The sequence below is a fragment of the Puma concolor genome, chromosome C2 (genome assembly GCF_028749965.1).
Source record: "Puma concolor isolate L17-30 chromosome C2, mPumCon1.1.hap2, whole genome shotgun sequence".
Lineage (NCBI taxonomy): Eukaryota > Metazoa > Chordata > Mammalia > Carnivora > Felidae > Puma > Puma concolor.
The window spans coordinates 51,370,564-51,387,009 of record NC_141675.1 but is presented as its reverse complement, the minus strand read 5'-3'; the positions used below and the strand labels follow the sequence as shown (position 1 = coordinate 51,387,009).

At 47.5% G+C, this 16,446-nt stretch overlaps 1 long non-coding RNA gene across 1 annotated transcript; it reads right to left on the bottom strand.

Annotated features, from left to right (window-relative positions):
- Positions 1–674: 674 nt before the first annotated feature.
- On the bottom strand, positions 675–15,213 carry LOC147577250 (uncharacterized). The gene is made up of 4 exons (XR_015240082.1): positions 14,382–15,213; positions 10,570–10,812; positions 9,362–9,496; positions 675–3,800 (listed from the first exon to the last, which is right to left on the bottom strand). It is a non-coding gene; the product is annotated as an uncharacterized LOC147577250 (long non-coding RNA).
- Between the last annotated feature and the right edge of the window lie 1,233 nt (positions 15,214–16,446).

Genomic DNA, 16,446 nt, shown 5'->3' with positions numbered 1-16,446 from the left:
AGCGTTTTGATTTTGCCCTTGTTGATCCCCTCCGTCCTTCCTGCACTTTGCTAACTTTTGATGTCCAAGTCGGAGGTTATCTGGCCTCTAGGCCAGTTGCAGGTGGGATGGCCTCTAGGAGGTTTGGATCGGTGGGCTGGAGGGGGCAAGAAAGTGGGGCCCTTCCACCAACTGGCTTTTCAGGTTGTCACCGTTAAGTGAATGACTTTGTCCTGCTAGGACTTAAAGTCCTGCCTCCCCAGACAGGAATTTTCAGGCCATACTAAGTGCTGGAAAGGCAGAAAGTTGTCCAGAAAGGGTGGTTGCCTTGGATTTTCAGCTGGTCTGAGCCAGCCAGAGTCTGTGTGTTCCCTCTGCTCTGTCAGAATAAATGCAGTGCTGAGCTCACCACTCCCGGGGGATGTGATGTGGGAGAGAGCTGCTTGCGGAATCGCTGCTGACATCAATTCATTTCAGATTACTCAGTTTACTTTGATTTCGTTTAACTTCATTCTATTTTCTGGAAGTCTGGAAAAGGAGATACTAAAAATAATTTTAAAAGTTAAACTGGGCATGAAATAACCCCTAAAATTAAAGCAAGGTTGTAGAGGTTTGCTTAGGTGACTTAGTTTTCTGTTAAAGAATTATGGAGACCAAAAAAAAAAAAAAAAAAAAGAAAGAAAAGAAAACCTTCATGGAGGAGGAGAGGATACCTGGAAACCTCTTTGTTTAATTTGTCACTTCTAAGATTCACCAGATCAGAATAAGTATATAGGGTGAGAATGTGTGGAACTGGTGAAAGGGGGTGGGGGTTAGTTTTAAATGTGCTTCATCTGTGACTAACTAATGTCTCCAACAACGGGAAGAAAGTACTCTTTGCCCTTCTGCAAAGGGAAGTTAGAATTCAAAGTTATGGAGAAGCCACCTCCCCTGATAGCTTCCACTGCCTCCTAGGTTCCAGCACAGCTGGGCTCTTTGATATCCGTCCACATCTTCCAATGGCAGGTTCTTCCTTGACAGGAAGATGGTGTTTTATTAAGGAGATAATACAGTTCAGGGCTCTTTTGTAACAGAAAACCCCCAAACACCCACATTATCTGCATGCCAGTTCCTTCTTAGACAAGTTTGAGGGGAGACCCTCGAGGTATCATTATTACTGTTTTCACATATGTGTGTTAATTTTGTTTTTAAAAATCATAGGAGAACTTCCATATTTGAATGGATGCAGAATGGGATGCCTTGGGTGGCTCAGTTGGTTGAGCATCCAACTTCGGCTCAGGTCATGATCTCGCGGTTCATGAATTCGAGCCCCGTGTCCAGCTGTGTGCTGACAGCTCAGAGCCTGGAGCTTGCTTTGGTTTCTGTGTCTCCTTCTCTCTCTGCTCCTCCCCTGCTCACATTCTGTCTCTCTCTCAAACACAAAGATTGAAAAAATTAAAAAAAAAAATTAGATGGATGCAGACCTGAGAGCTTTCAGATGACCAAAAAAACTGGGAGCAAAGCCATCCACATATATCTCAGGGCAAAATTCTCTGCTAGCCCCCTCTCCTCCACCATGCGCTCTACTTCAAATGTGGGCAAGTTGCTCTCCTCTCTAGTCCCTTTTACCAGCCTGTCACTCTGTCCATAACAATTAAACCCAGGTCTGCAACTCAGAAAACCAGGCTTCTGAAAAGATTAGGTCTCCCGAGGGGTTAGTGTCAGTAATCTGCCCTTGTGGAGAGTCTGTCGGATATCGCATTTATTTGTAAGGAAGGAAACAAAATCTAAACCGTCAGAGTTCAAAAAGCAGTTTCTGTTTTGCAATATAGTACCGGAGAAAAGGGTTCCGGAAGTGGCAATTTAATTTGTGTCTAATTTCAGCCAAGTAATTGCAGACTGCTTCCAGCTTGAATGAACAGTGAGGTATAGCTCCCAGTAGTTACTTATTTTAGTGGCACTCCCTCAGGATGAATGTTAGTTATTTTCAGTTGCGTGTGGGAAAACCAAGGTCCGCGGCCAAGTTGTGGCAAGTTGGCTCCGCGTGTGTGAGCTGTCAACCACGATACTTAGTTCCACTCAGATTCATTTCTAATTTTCAGTTGGCGTGTGACCTTTTTCTTGTTCAATCTGGGGTCCCGATCACTTCCTCTCTCTGCCTCCTCACCTTCCCACCTCTCTCTACCCACACAGGCAGCTTTGGGCTGAATCCACGTAATAATAACGGCGTGAGTGCCAAGTGGGTTGTATAAAATCCTTAGGGAGAGATGTGAAATGAAGCACATTGTTCTTCAGGGCTCTTCGGGACCAGAGTGTACCCATCAACAAAAACAACCTCATAGGCAGTGAAATTATATGTCTCTCTCTATAATTTATGCAGAATGGGATGATGCTGGGATTGTGTCTTAAATAGCTCTCATGTATGTGGTAGGCAGCCTCTAAAATGACCCCAGTGATCATCACCTGCGAGTATTCACACCCTGTGTAAACCCCCTCACCTGTGGGCATGTGGGCTGGACCTGGTGAGTCTCTTTCAACAGAATGAACAAAAGTGATGGGATGTCATTTCTGAGATTAGATTACAAAAAGACCGTGTCTTTCTCTCGACCTCTCTCCCTGTTTCTCTCTCTGTCTCTGTCATCTGTCTTTCTCTCTCTTTCTCTCTCTCTCTGCCAGCTGCCAAGTTGTGAGCTGCCCTATGGAGAGGCCCATGTGGCAAGGAACTGATGTCTCTAGCAAGCAGCCAGCGAGGACCTGAGATTGGCCGACGGCCAGGCGAGTGAGCCTGGAAGGTGATCCTCCCCCAGTCGAACCTTGAGGTAACTGCGGCCCTGGCTGATACCTGGATTCCAGCCCGTGAGACCTTGAGTCAGAGGACCGCTAAACCATGCCTGGATTCCTGACCCGCAGGAATGGTGAGAGAATACATGTTTGTTGTTTTAAGCACCTAAGTTTTGGGGTGATTTGTCATGCAGGAAGAGAACCTCTAATACTAACACCAGTACCCAAAGCAGGTAGTGAAGGGCCTATGTGACCCACCAGTGCCGTCTCCAGTCTCACCTCCTGCTATAGCCCCACCATCACCCGTGGGCCATTACTTTTTGGTCACACCTTATTCTTAGGTGTCTTCGTGACTCTGTATAAGCTACTTTTTCTGCCCGAAACAACCAGTCTCCTCTTCTCCAGATAAATTCTTGCTTACCCCTTGACACCTGGCTTAGATGTGCCTCCTGGAAAACCTTCCCGATTCAGTCAGGCAGAGCTCCTGTCTCTTGCCTTGGGGACACGGCACCTTGCCCCTGCCTGTGCTGTAGCACACCGCACTGTGCTATCCTGATTGATGGGCCTGCTAGGCTGCAACTCCTGGGGGGAAGGACACTTTTCTTCACCTTCCGGTCCCTAGTGCCTAGCATAGCATAGTGATAAAACACCACTCCTGAGATGGGCCAGTGGCTGTTTTGTAGAAGCCAGGATCCCAGCAGGAGGGCATCTGGTAGCTAACTGAATTCCTAGCTGAGGCGGGAATCTTATAATAGCATCCCCTAAGTGTGTAGTAAAAGAATATGTGGATTAATCGGACAATACCTGAATTTTGAGCACTCAGCACATCCAATGCTATGGCAGCTCACAGTGTTGTTAAGCCCTCTTGGTCTCGTCCCAACCCTTCAGCCCTTCAGTTAAGGTCATGGGAGCTTGGAAGTTGACAATCCTGTAATCTGAGTTGTTATCACATTTCAGCTCATGACCTTTGAATTGATATGTTCCAGGCATCACGGACGTTCCTCCACTTCATTTTTAGAGAAAGCTAGAGAGAAATCATGAAGGCATCCATAGGGACAAACCTGAAAAAGAGAACGTTGTATTTGTATCTCAGAGAGTAATCTAGCCCATGAAGAGAGGGCTTATTGCTGGGGAGGTTGTTGGAAGATCGTACACGTGTGGAATAGACTGTAAGCCTATCTGTTCCATCACCACGTTGTGACAATTGTTGGTCCTAAATAGAATTTTGCCCCTTTCTCTCCTTCATTGCTCTCCTCCTAGTCTTGAACTCACCTGTAATGGCTTCCTAACTGGTCTTATGACATCCACTTAGGACCCTTTCCAAGTTTTTCCCTACAGGGCAGCATTTTGAAATGCATATTTGATCACATTGCCCATCCACTTAAACACTTCGGCACCTCCCCTGGCCAGCTCTGCCTTGAGCCCAGCCTTGTGGTGTATCCTGCCCGCCTTGCTGTCTGTGCTCTGGTCACACTTGAGTCTTTTCATGGCTTTGAAGACACAGACACCATCCCACTGCAGGGAGACCCAGGACCCACCTGGCCTAGTTAATCCTATTGTTCCTTCAGATTTTATTTCACTCATCATGTCCTCAGAGATTTCCCTGACATCTCTTATTAAACCAAACCCCTTATTACAGTCTCACATTGCAATGTCACATTAATTCGTGTAGGTATTTGATCAAGGTTTCTCCTTTTCTATTGTGGAAGTTCCATGAGGGCAGGGACCATGTCTGTTTTTGCTGACACCGTATTTTTGGTAGCTGGCCTGACCCGGCAAAGGGCAGGCGTTCAGTTAGTATGTGTTGAGTGAAGAAATGAATTACGAGTGCTACTGAGGGTGGTATATGGGGGAAATGCGGGGCAAATGGTCATTTAATGGAACCTAAAGCTGGGGCACAGGAAGAGAATTTGAATGTACACCATCCTAAAAGAGGATGTTGGAGTTTCTTTAGACTAATTATAAAATTTGCAGAGTGCACAACATCTGTAGTTGTGTGTAACTCCCCTTCCCCCCAGGCCGAAACAGCCTCAGGGAAAACCACAGATTTCAGGTCAGTCCCCGCGCCCTCCAGCCACACTGCTCTGCCTCTGGGGGTGTGGGGGGGAAGTGAGAGGGGGTGGCATTCGTGCCAGCTCTCCTTTGCCAAGGGGGAAGGGCTGACTTGGGCAGAGACCTGTCAGGCCCCCTTTCTTAGGGGCTCCAGTGTTTGCACCCTTTCTTGAGGGGCATCTCTCCTAGCACATTGGTAGCAGGTAAAGTCCCTTCACCTTATTCCTGAATCTTCAACTGACAAGCGTAGGGCCTGCCAGTGGTTTCATTTCCCAACTCCTGTTTCTTCCAGAGCCCAGGCAGCTTGACAGGACTCACTCAGGGCGGCAGCCATTCTTCCGACAAATATTTACTGCCAGAGAGAGAGAGAGAGAGACAGAGACAGAGAGACAGAGAGGGAGAGAGAGAGAGGAACAAGATGATGCCCTCACCCCAGGAGCTTGTCATCTTCTGGGTTCTTTTCAGCTACCTTCACCTCGGCTGTCAGGCCCGGGCTGAGAATTTGTCTTCTCTACACTAATTTTTGCCAAGAGGCAGGAGTTTAGAAGAACATTAATCTGTTTTCCTTCCAGCTTTGCCTACACAGATGACAATATTATTGCTCTCAGGCTTTTAAAGTGAAAGTCAACACAGAGATCACAGAGTCCAGGAGGGCTCCTGAATCATTTGAGATAATAATTTTATTTTATTTTTTTCTTCTTAGGTCCTCCATATCTGTGAATCAGCAATGTGGGAAATGGGGGCTTCAGAAAAATTAAGGGAAGCTTGAAGTGAGCAAAGCTGAGCAGAGTGTGGGCAGCAGCCGAGGGCTGCCACAGTGGGAAAATCAGGCAGTGCGTCATGTGAGGGAGCTCCTGGCGGTGTCTGCCTCTTTCAGCAGCATCCACATAGGCTGGGACAGTCAGATCACTGTGCCTTGGGCAGGGATGAAAACACCCAGCACTGCCAGAGTACTCCAGAGGGGTGTGATATCAGGATGGCCTGTGCCAGCCTCATTTATTTGCCTCAGTCATTTGAACAAAGCAGTTGCTGGACTAACTGTGCTGTGGCAAAAACCCACGACAAATCCAAATGTCTCTTTCCTACTGCCTTTGCTCCCACAGCACAGCGCTGATACCTTCTTAGTGGAATGGACCTCATCCCATGGCAATTGATGGATGAGCTGTCCCTTCCCTGGGCTGGGGGTTCCTCCAGGCAGGAATCTTGGCTTGGTTTCTTCCATGTCTCCAGAGCCCGGCACGGGGCCGGGAGTCTAGTAAGTTTCTGATGAATAAATGAATGGCTGTATGGACATATGGGATGCACATGAGGCTCCTGTAGTGGGAACATGTTTCATAGTACAGTAATCTGTTGGCTCCCTACAGCTTGTAGGACCCAAAGAATGAACAATTTGTCCTTTCTAGGAAAGGCATGTTTCCTGTGGGGACTGCATAAGGGAAGGTGACTGCAAGTTGAGAATCAGGGCGAGCAGAGGTAGACAAAGGCCCCTGGAAAATGACACAGAAATGGAGGAGGTGTTCATCCCAAGGAGACTCCAGGGCATCCAGGCGGAGCTCTGATTCTCCAAGAAATCCACAGACAGTGCCTGGGAACAGGGCTGGGGGAGGCGGGTTCTCAGGGAGCCATTATTTCAGTCTCCACAAAGACCCCCAGGTGGACTCCCACGCTTTCCCTCGTCTGTCCACTAGGGGGCAGGCAGAGGCAGGAGAAGAGGTGAGATGGTGGCCAGTCAGCTCCCAGGCTGGGCTCATCAGGCAGCAGTACTCCCAGGCTCACGTCCAACACACTGGGCTGTTTGTATTACTCAGACAACAAGGCCAGGCCTCTCTTCCTGCCTGCCGTGGCCTCTGTGATTTTATATGATGCGGCTTGTGACATCAGATACCACGCGACCATGGTAACCAAAATATACAGCTTGGTGTGAATGTTAATAAACAGGAGAAAAAGTGATCCCCGGTTTACTTCTTTTACTGACCATTTGTGGTTTTTCTATTCATGTCTCATGTATCCTTTATTATCCAGAACAATCAAGGTGTACCTGAATTCCACCACCTTTTAAAATGAAAGAGTAAATGAGGAAAATGTGCCCTGGTCTCCTGTTCATCTAGCCTTGAAAATAGCAACTCATTTCCTCACGTGCGAGCAACCACTTCCTCTTGATATCCTGCCCAGCCCTCCTCTTGTGTACCAACACACCATTTCAAGGGAAAATTATTTTCTTGATAATTCCCACATGCCTTGGAAAGTCACTTCCTCCTAAGAAATTCCAGGTGATGGGAACCCTTAATTGGCTTAAGTTTTTTCTAATCACCAAGGATTCAATAAAAACACAACTTTCCTTCTACACAAATCATCCTCTCACAGAAATTAGTGGGCCCATAGATACGGGCCTAAAATAACCAAACTGAGCATAAAGGAATACACATTTCACCAGGCCAGACCACAGCAATGAGAGTCTCTGTGTAGAAAGGAGAGTTGCTTCATACAAAACCGGAGGATTTCAAAGTAGCATTCTCCTGCCTGCAGAGAATGTCCGATTAGAAGCCCACCAATGCCGGATAACCTTAATAGAAAGCTTTGCTTTAACGAAGTTAAAGACTCTTCAGTGAGTCGCATCTTTAACTGGAATGAGAACAAACCAACCATGAGCCAAGGCGAATGGAAGAACTGGCCTAAAAGCAATGGTTTTCCAGTGGAGTCAGAATTCTTCTGCAAACCTTTCATGCTGCAGTCTTTTTTGAATGCTACCCCTGATTTCATTCCGATAGTAATCACAGTTGAGAGATATCTTTTGAAGATAAAGCATGATGCCGAGTTACTTTAATGGTTTGCAAACTGCTCTCAAGAATTACGTAAAAAATATGCACTTCCAACGATACCATGGATTAGTTCATCTAAAATTGTTGGATTTCCAATTAAAAACATAAACAGGCTTGGATATATTTGGACACAGATGTTGCTGGAGTTTCCAGATTCCATTGTTTAAAGGTATTCCATAAATGTGACAAAAAGTGTGGAGAAGGCATCCATCTGATTGGGTATTCAGGCTTACAAAGAAAGTAATTACAAGGCCAGAGCCTGGGAGTTGGCCCTCATTCATCTAAATTCCCTTTCACATATCAACATAGCTTGACCTTGATTTTTTAAATGTAAGCAAGGGACATTGATGTAGTCTGAATAAACCAGTCTTTCAAATAATCTGAGGAGTCTGGAATCAGGAATGACATACACTTGAAGGAATACTCTTAAGTAAATATGGTGGTTTTAAAAATAATGTCTTCCCTTCCTACTGAGCTAAATTTTGATCTTCTTTCTAGGGAACTTTTGTTTGCCAGGTCCTTTGGAGAGCGCTGGCTCTCCCTGCCCTCCTGTTTCTGAGTCTTCCCACTGAACTTCCCACCAGGCCCTTGGTGTCTCCACCGTGGCCTCTCTGGTCTGCCACCATCTCTGCTGCCCAGGCGACCTCCAGCCTTCCTCGCCTTTCTCTGAGGGCAGGGGCCTCTCTACTCTTCCTGACAAAGCACTTTCAGTCAACTCTTGGATTTCTTCACGGGTGATTAAACTGTCTGTGTGTATTCAGGACCCTTCTCCTCTTTCTGTGTCCGGCTGCTGACCTCTCTCTGAGTTCATTGTCAGAGGAGAAAGTGCACAGGGCAGTCCATCTGACTACTTGTTAGTAGCTCTGGTAAAGATTTGGTCCTGGAGAACGTTTGGGCTGTTGAATTATTAGTACATCTTCAAAACATCTGACTTTTCGCCTGGGTAGTTTTCTGAGTCACTGTTACCGAGTGAGGCAGACACACCGGAGAGGAAACAACACCTGATAGCCTGTGGGTTGTAACCACTAGCATCTGCCTGGAACCTCGCCAATGTGGGTAGTTTCGCCATTAAGCTCCACAGGGCTCCTCATAGCCTGAGATTCCTCATAAGAGTAGGTATGGTCTTTTTGCTTGGAAATAGGAAAGAGAGAAAAATGAAGCACAGGGGGGTTTGTTCAGTGACCAGAAGACAAGCCAGGACTAACGCGTTAAGCCCAAACCCTCTTTACAGAGATTTTGGCCGCAGGACCCCTAACCCCCCTGTAACTCTGGACTCCCGGGGCAAACTCACCTCCCACCCGCAGGGCGCATGCTCCAAGGCCCAGGTCACGTGAGAGTTCTGCCGCATGCAGGCATCACCCCTTTCACCGAACATTGTTGCACATGTCTGCTGTGCCTCTCAAAATGACATTTTCGTCACTTGCTTATTTGTGCACAATTCCTATCACTCTCACGTGACTGCAGGTGTTTGGAGCACGGGGATGGTGCCTTCTGTGTCTGCATGCCCCGAAGCATGGGACACGGTGAGAGTTTTAGTGAAAGTACGAGGAAAGGGAGGTGTGATGGATGCTTTCCTCGCCTTCTCTTACATCCTTTGGGTGCCACCTTACTTACCTATGATAACTGTATCTCCCCCTCCCCACCTCTCCCCCCCCCCCCAGCATTTCTCAGCATTATGCTCAGCTTCCGCCTGTTCCATAATGTACCATTGGTGTGGCCTGTATTTCAGTTTTGCTCTTTGTGCATCTAACCTTTAAATGGCTGCTGGGTCAGGGCGCCTGGGTGGCTCAGTTGGTTGAACAACTGACTCTTGATTTCCGCTCAGGTCATGATCCCAAGGTCACATTCAGTGTGGTGCCTGCTTGAGATTCATTCTCTCTCTCTCTCTCCCCCTCCCTAAAATTAAAAAAAAAAAAAAAAAGAATCTAGCTAGCTAGCTAGCTGCCCTGTCTTTGCTATCTCTCTCATTCTGTAAACTCTTAGGGGACCGAGGTTCCATGGAACCCCCTTGACCTATATCACTGGACAATAAAACCACCAGTGGCTGGACTCTTGAGGGACTTCTGGAGATGGTGGTCTTCTTTCCTGGTGGTCAGAAAAGTGAATCACTCACTACAGCTGATCGTTGATCCTCTTAGAACTCACGGTTACCGGTCTGGGAATTTGTGTTTGTTCCCAGTCACTACTGCACCCTCCCTTGTTATGAATCTCCCACATACGTTTTGAATGGTGTGGCTGCAAGTGGGTTGCCGAGAGACCAGAGAATCATTCTCTGCAGGCGAGGTTTCTCAACAGGGGCACTCGGAATGCTTTGAGCCTGACGACTTAGTCCTGGTGGCTGCGGTGCGTGTGTTCTGGAAGCTGGCTAGCAGCAGGCCTCGTCTCCACCCTCAAGATGCCCCACAAGCGTCCCCCAGTGCAGCCACTGAACGTGTCTCCGGGCTTGTCAAAGGTCCCCTTTGGGAGGGGAGCAAACACGCTGGTTAGGAGCCAGTACTATGTGGGATGAGGACTGGAGGGAAGGGAATGAGCATCATAACCAGGGGCTCTTCCTCTCTTCCCAGTTTTTATGGGTTTGTTTTTGCTTCTGTTTTTTCATGTAACCAGCGTGATGTTCTGCCCTAGTCATTTTGGGGCGAGTCTCCCAAATGCATTTAAATTTTACACTACTTCACCACTTTGTCCCCTTTTTCCCCCTAAGGGCCTTTTTTTTCCTTCCCCCCCCCCCCCACTATTACCACTGGGCTGAGTCCTGCTTTCTGTGGCTCAGTCCCATCTTGTTTGGGGAATTCCAGTGGCTTTCAGAAAACTTTGAGGGGCACATGAGAAACTGTTAGGAGGGACAGCTAGTCGGAGGTGGCAGGGCCACCTGCTGTCCCAGAGCCTGGGGGGCACTGTGCACTGTGTCTCTTCCCTGGCATTAATAAGCTGTTGGGGCAATAATTCACACAAACTGAACTTACCAGAAACTAGGTTTACAAGCCAGACAATAGTACTGCTTTAAAATGTGCATCTTTCTGGAGCTGTGACCAGGGTTTGGAATGCAGGGCGGGCAGCATGAGATGTGGTCCAGAGTGCACGTGGGGCCCCGGGGCCAGTGGGCTCCAGGCCCTGGCTGAGTGTCTGGCCCCTTCTGTCTGCCTCAGCTGCCAAGGAGATGACCCCTGTGGGCTGGCTGGGGAGAGAGCTGGCAGGCGGGGATCTGAGAGGAGAGAGAATGGAGAGACAGCATGATCTTTAGAAATCATTTACAGTTTCTGCTCCATTTAAATGTCAGTGTCCTAAGGCCCAGTGCCTGTTGCCTGTCCTGAGTGGACACCTTCCCAGCATTGCCTCCAGTTACCAGGATGACCAGGAAACTGCAATAGGTCTGGCAAATGTGACATTAGCACAGAGGGAGTGGAGTGGGGCAATCTCATGAGATATTCTCTCTGGGCTGTGGAAAAACCTGATGAAATCGCCTGGCTTCTGAGAAAAGCTCATCTCCCCAGAGATGGGAATTGCCCCTTGCTGCCCTGAGAGAGCTGCTTTCTTGCCGAAGAGGGCTGAGTGCCCCGGCAGGCTCTAGTTCCTCAGACTCCCCTGCCCTCCTTCCCTTTCGGATCCCCCTCTTCCATCCTCACACAATTTACTCGGGGGTCTTGTCACCCACATTTGCTAACACTGAGTCTTCCCGGAGTGCCTCTTGGCATTCTGTGCTTGCTTAGCGTAGCTTCTAGAACTCAGTGATCGGTAGGGACTTCTAGACACGCAGCTCCAGGCTCCTGGCTGCCCTGAGCAATAACCCAGATTGGGTGTGTTCTCCAAGCTTGTCGGCTGGCCGTACCCTGCAGGATACCCCTTCTTTGGAGATGTCTTCTCCTTGATTGGTGTCAAACTTTGACAGATATTTCTTCTAAGTGGACAGCGAATGCCTTTGTAAAGTTTGTTATTTCCCCTAACAGAGAGGAAAAAGTAAGGAACGTTGTGGCCTCCATGTTTTCAAGCGATGAAAGCAGAACACCGTCTCTTTTTCCATGCTGTCAAGGTTCCTGGTGCTGCCTTTTGAGTTCTGTCCATCAGAGGCTGTCTCTGGCTCGAGTTCGGGTAAGAGTGCAGCCAGCCCCTGTAGGCCTGATGGCCGGCCCTCAGGGTGTGGAAAAGCATCGGCTCAACCAGCTTTCCTGTCATGAACCAAGCGGGGCCATAAACTACCCACCCCGAGAAGGCCTTCTTGCCACTGAGTCATTCTGGCTCCCATTGCTAGGCCTTTGTCAGAGTCCTTTGTCACTTTTGAAACTGTTATTTCTTTGGAAATAAAAGAACAGCGTGGCCATGGTTAGTGTTGCTGGTAAGTTCTATTACTAGAGGCACATTTACTGTAATAGAAAAATATGAATCTGATCAGTGTGTTACGAAGCCTATTACTGCCACAACCGTCATCTTTGTCCCCAAACACCACGGTACCTGCACTTCAAAAGCATGTTCTTCAAAAGCCATTGTGCTGGGGAAACAGGATGAACAGTGCTTATATGACGCTGATTTCCTTTAAAAAGGAAAGAGAAGAGAATGAAAAACAGCCGTGCAGTTCCAACAGGGCTCTCTGTGAGCATTTGCACACTGGTCTGCTTCCTCGTTGGTTTTGGTCAGGGATGCTCCATATTTTCTCTGTGTATTTAATTCACATGGTTTCATGTGAATTGTTCAGCCCTAAGTCAACAGTCTTCATGTCTGTTTAGGTTAAATGTGCCTTTGCCTCCTTACAAGTGTCTCTGCTTTGGGGGGGCTTCCATACTTGGTATGAATATCCTCTAAGGACACGAAAAAATGTGGGATAGGGGCCCGGCAATGGGGTCTTGGATCCCTAGGATCAACATGGAGCAGCTTTGTGGATCACTAATTTTACTCGCAGACTTTTCGGAAATGTTTTTGTATTAAATAGTGATGTAACAATGGAGTAGAGCACTCCGTTTCATGAATTTAAAGGTAATGCACAACACTTCAAAGACATGTTATGCTACGGCCGATGCCATTAGGTATCCCATCAGGGTCCTGCAGTGGGTAGTGTTATGGGTTGAATTGAACCCCACCAAATCTGTTGAAGTCCTAAACCCTACTACCTCAGAATGTGAACCAATTTGGGCAAGAGGGTCATGGCAGGTGTAATTAGTTTAGAGGGGTCATACTGGAGTAGCGTAGGTCCTTACAAAAAGGGGGAAATTTGGACATAGACACGCACACAGGGAGAATGCCTTGTGAAGATGGAGGCAGAGATGCGGATGATGTGTTTACAAGCCAGAGTGCCAAAGATTGCCAGCAAACCCCCAGAAGGTGGGGAAGGGGCCTGGAATATATTCTTTCTCATAGGCTCATAAGGAACCAACGGAGTCAACACATTGATTTCAGACTTCTGGCCTCCGGAACTGTGAGACAATCCATTTCCATTGTCGAAGCCACTCAGTTCGTAGTACTTTGTTGTGGGAGCTCCGAACAAACAAATCCAAGGTATTTCAGTCTTTTCTCTTGCTGAAGATGCTTCATTGGCAGAGTCTGAGAAGTGCTGAACTGAGTTGTGGAAAGAGCTCAATGTTAGGGTCTGCTAGATCCAGCTTTGGATTCTGGCCACACCACCCACAAGTCACGTGGCCTGGGGCATGGATCCCGATGTCCTATTGTGAGCATTACATGAGAGGCCTCATGTAATAATACCAGCGATGCGACCTGGCAGCTCATTGGGTTCTTAGTAGATGTTATTCTCGTTTGCCCTTTCCACTTTGCCCTTCCTGCCCCCAGGGGTCATTTTGTCTGAGAGATGAGGAGCTCGACTTGTCTCCAGCCACACCGTGAGCTAGTGCAAGGCTGGGTATCAAATTCCAGGCCACTCGACTCCGTATGTGCACTGTGGTTCCCCTTGATGTTGTCTTTCAGGGCTCCTTCCAATAATAAACATTCTCTGCACATTGTCTCCCACAAACAGTTGCAAAGGTGATGAAATGGGTCAGCCTCTAGGCCCGGATGCTCTTTATACCACCTGGTGAGAAGTACCTTATATGGGAAGGTTCTCACACTACCCAGAAAGCCTTCTTAACAGGAGAAATGCCTCTGCTTTATTTTATTCTCTCTACATATTAACATGTAATGGTTAGCATGAGGTAATGACTACCTCATGAAAAGATTATATTTTGTTCAAAAGTGTTTTGCAACATTCATTACAGGATAAAAGGGCTTGGGCCTTTTAAGAAGAAACCAATTAGAATCTGAGGGCTGATCCAAGTTGTAACAACTGTGGAGGCCTGTCCTGCAGGAACTCCAATAGTCCCTTTTAATAAGGATTGATAAGCAAGGGATTAGAGCAAATTAGTTGGTAGTGACTAGTTCCTGATGCAAAACGGCCTGAGTTACATTGTCCTGATGGAACAAAGGTATTGGGGACAAATCGCTTTGCGGATCTAGGAAGGTTGCCTAAGTTATGATTCAGTATGGATAAAGATCAAGGTCTGGAGTCAAACCTGCATGGGCCTTGGTTGCTCCAAGGAAGTTGGACACCATCTGGAAAAGCTACAGGGCCCCTTCCTGGAGCATGCCCCAGTGCTGCAAACATTTGTGGGACATTCAGTTTTCCCCTTCCACTCACTCTTAGGTCCTCCCACCCCAGGGGAAGAGACATCACTTTCTACCTTATTGGCCCTTAAAAAGAAAGCTAGCTTCAAGGAGTGTTTATGACTTCTTTTCTGCTTAATGACCAGAGCTCACTTGGGAAAAAATTATGTGGCTGGAGTGAAGAATACTTACCGGTATAGTCGTACTGGTGGGGGAAACTAAAAATCAGGGCTTACTGAATGCAAAGCACAGTCAGAGTTGGAAAGCCCTGGCTGGGTTTTAGGCTGCCAGCACATGGTCATGGGGTTTGAGTTAGTCACTGGGCTTCTCCCAGCCTCAGTGTCCTTGTGAGCACCCGTGGAAGTAATGGTGCCTACCTCACCGCTGCCTCGTGAACAGTGACAGAGATAACACCCTCCAGCTTCGTGCCCTGTGGAAACTGTCCTAGGAATAGAAGGCGATGTTAATATGATAAATTAATGTAGTGACAAAAATACCTAAGCATTTATATCTTTAGAACTTTGTTCTGAATTTTTGAAAATTTTAATGCATTCTAATAAAAAGTGCATTTCATGAACAATGACAAAAAAAAAGGGGGTCCCGTTGTAGTCTGTGTTTGAATTTTTGTAACTAGCAGAAAGCCTAACCTATAAATTGCAAACCAGCTCACAAACGTGTTATTTCACCTGCAGGGTATTAAACAAGTTTTGTTTTGTTTGTGTTTTGCTTTTTTTTTTTAGTTTATTTTTTTTTTCAGAGAGAGAGAGAGAGAGAGAGAGTAGGGGAGGGGAAGAGAGAAAGGGAGAGAGAGAGAGAGAGAGAGGGAGAGAATCCCAAGCAGGCTCCTCACTGTCAGCACAGAGCCTGACACAGGGATCGAACTCACGAACCAAGGGATCATGACCTGAGCCAAAATCAAGAGTCGGATGCTAACCGACTGAGCCCCCTAGGCGCCCCTGTTTTGTTTGTTTTTTAAATCAACTGTCAACATGTAAAACTAGAGGATTTCCCATAAAAAAAAAAACTCCACTAAACCAAATCCTAGATTGCAGCTTTTCTTGGGGAAATAGAAGCAGAATTGCTGGCACAGCTGATTGGCATTTCCCGCAGCCCACTGCTCCCCACCACCCGCTGGCTGTTTACCACCCCAGGCCAGCCATGCCCAAGGTTTCCATTTCCCTGGTGGCGTCTTCCCACTGGGAGGCCTAGCGTTTCAAATAGCAACATCCTTGAAAAATCAAACCAGTCAGAGAGCAAATGCTTGATGGATGCTCAAACGGGGTTGGGGAGTGAGGGTATTTGGTCTCTTATCCTAAGCTGGTCTACGTGGCCCAGGTGTGGTGAAGTGGAGTTTCTGTCTTATAAAACGAGCACAGGATCCTTGTGAGGATTCAATTAGGTGACATAATTAAACCTTGCAAGAGTCGACACTTGGTAAAAATGTCCTCTGAGCAGGACATCCCAGGCTGCTTGGGGCACTTCTGACAAACATCTGTAGTTTAAACTCACAGTCCAGGGGCGCCTGGGTGGCTCAGTCGGTTAAGTGTCTGACTTCGGCTCAAGTCATGATCTCATGGTCCGCGAGTTTGAGCCCCGCGTCGGGCTCTGTGCTGAGAGCTCAGAGCCTGGAGCCTGCTTCAGATTCTATGTCTCCCTCTCTCTCTGACCCTCCCCTGTTCATGCTCTGTATCTGTCTCAAAAATAAATAAACATTAAAAAAATTTTTTTAAACTCACAGTCCAACATGAGGTCCCTGTAAGCCACCAAGCACCTTCAAAGGATCAGGCTCAGGAAGAAAGGAAAACAAGGACGCAGGCTGCTCCCCACAAGACTGGAAACCCAAGGTGGACACAGATCCTCAGCATAACACGGACACTGTTTATTTTTGGTGAATCACTCCTGTGTCACCAGGAGTGCTAGAAAGCTGGGGTAAATGTGATATGCCAAGAGATGTCTCTTTGTTTTGACAAGGCCACACGTAGCAGATTTGATGCGTACCTGTGTCTGCTCCAAAGAAACATGAACCAGCGACAGCCCAGTGCATCTGCCTGAGTGCTCACCTCCAGTGCAAATACACAGCCAGCTTCCTGCAGACAGCCAGGGACCGGGAGCCTGAAAACTTATAGGAAGGCCTGAGTTTCTCAGGGGTGGGAGGGAGGCAGCCATCCAGCACCACTGTGACCCAGATTGGGGCTATCTCTAAGGATATCACCAATCCCTAGGAGCCATACCCGGGAAAGATCTCACTGCTTTCTTC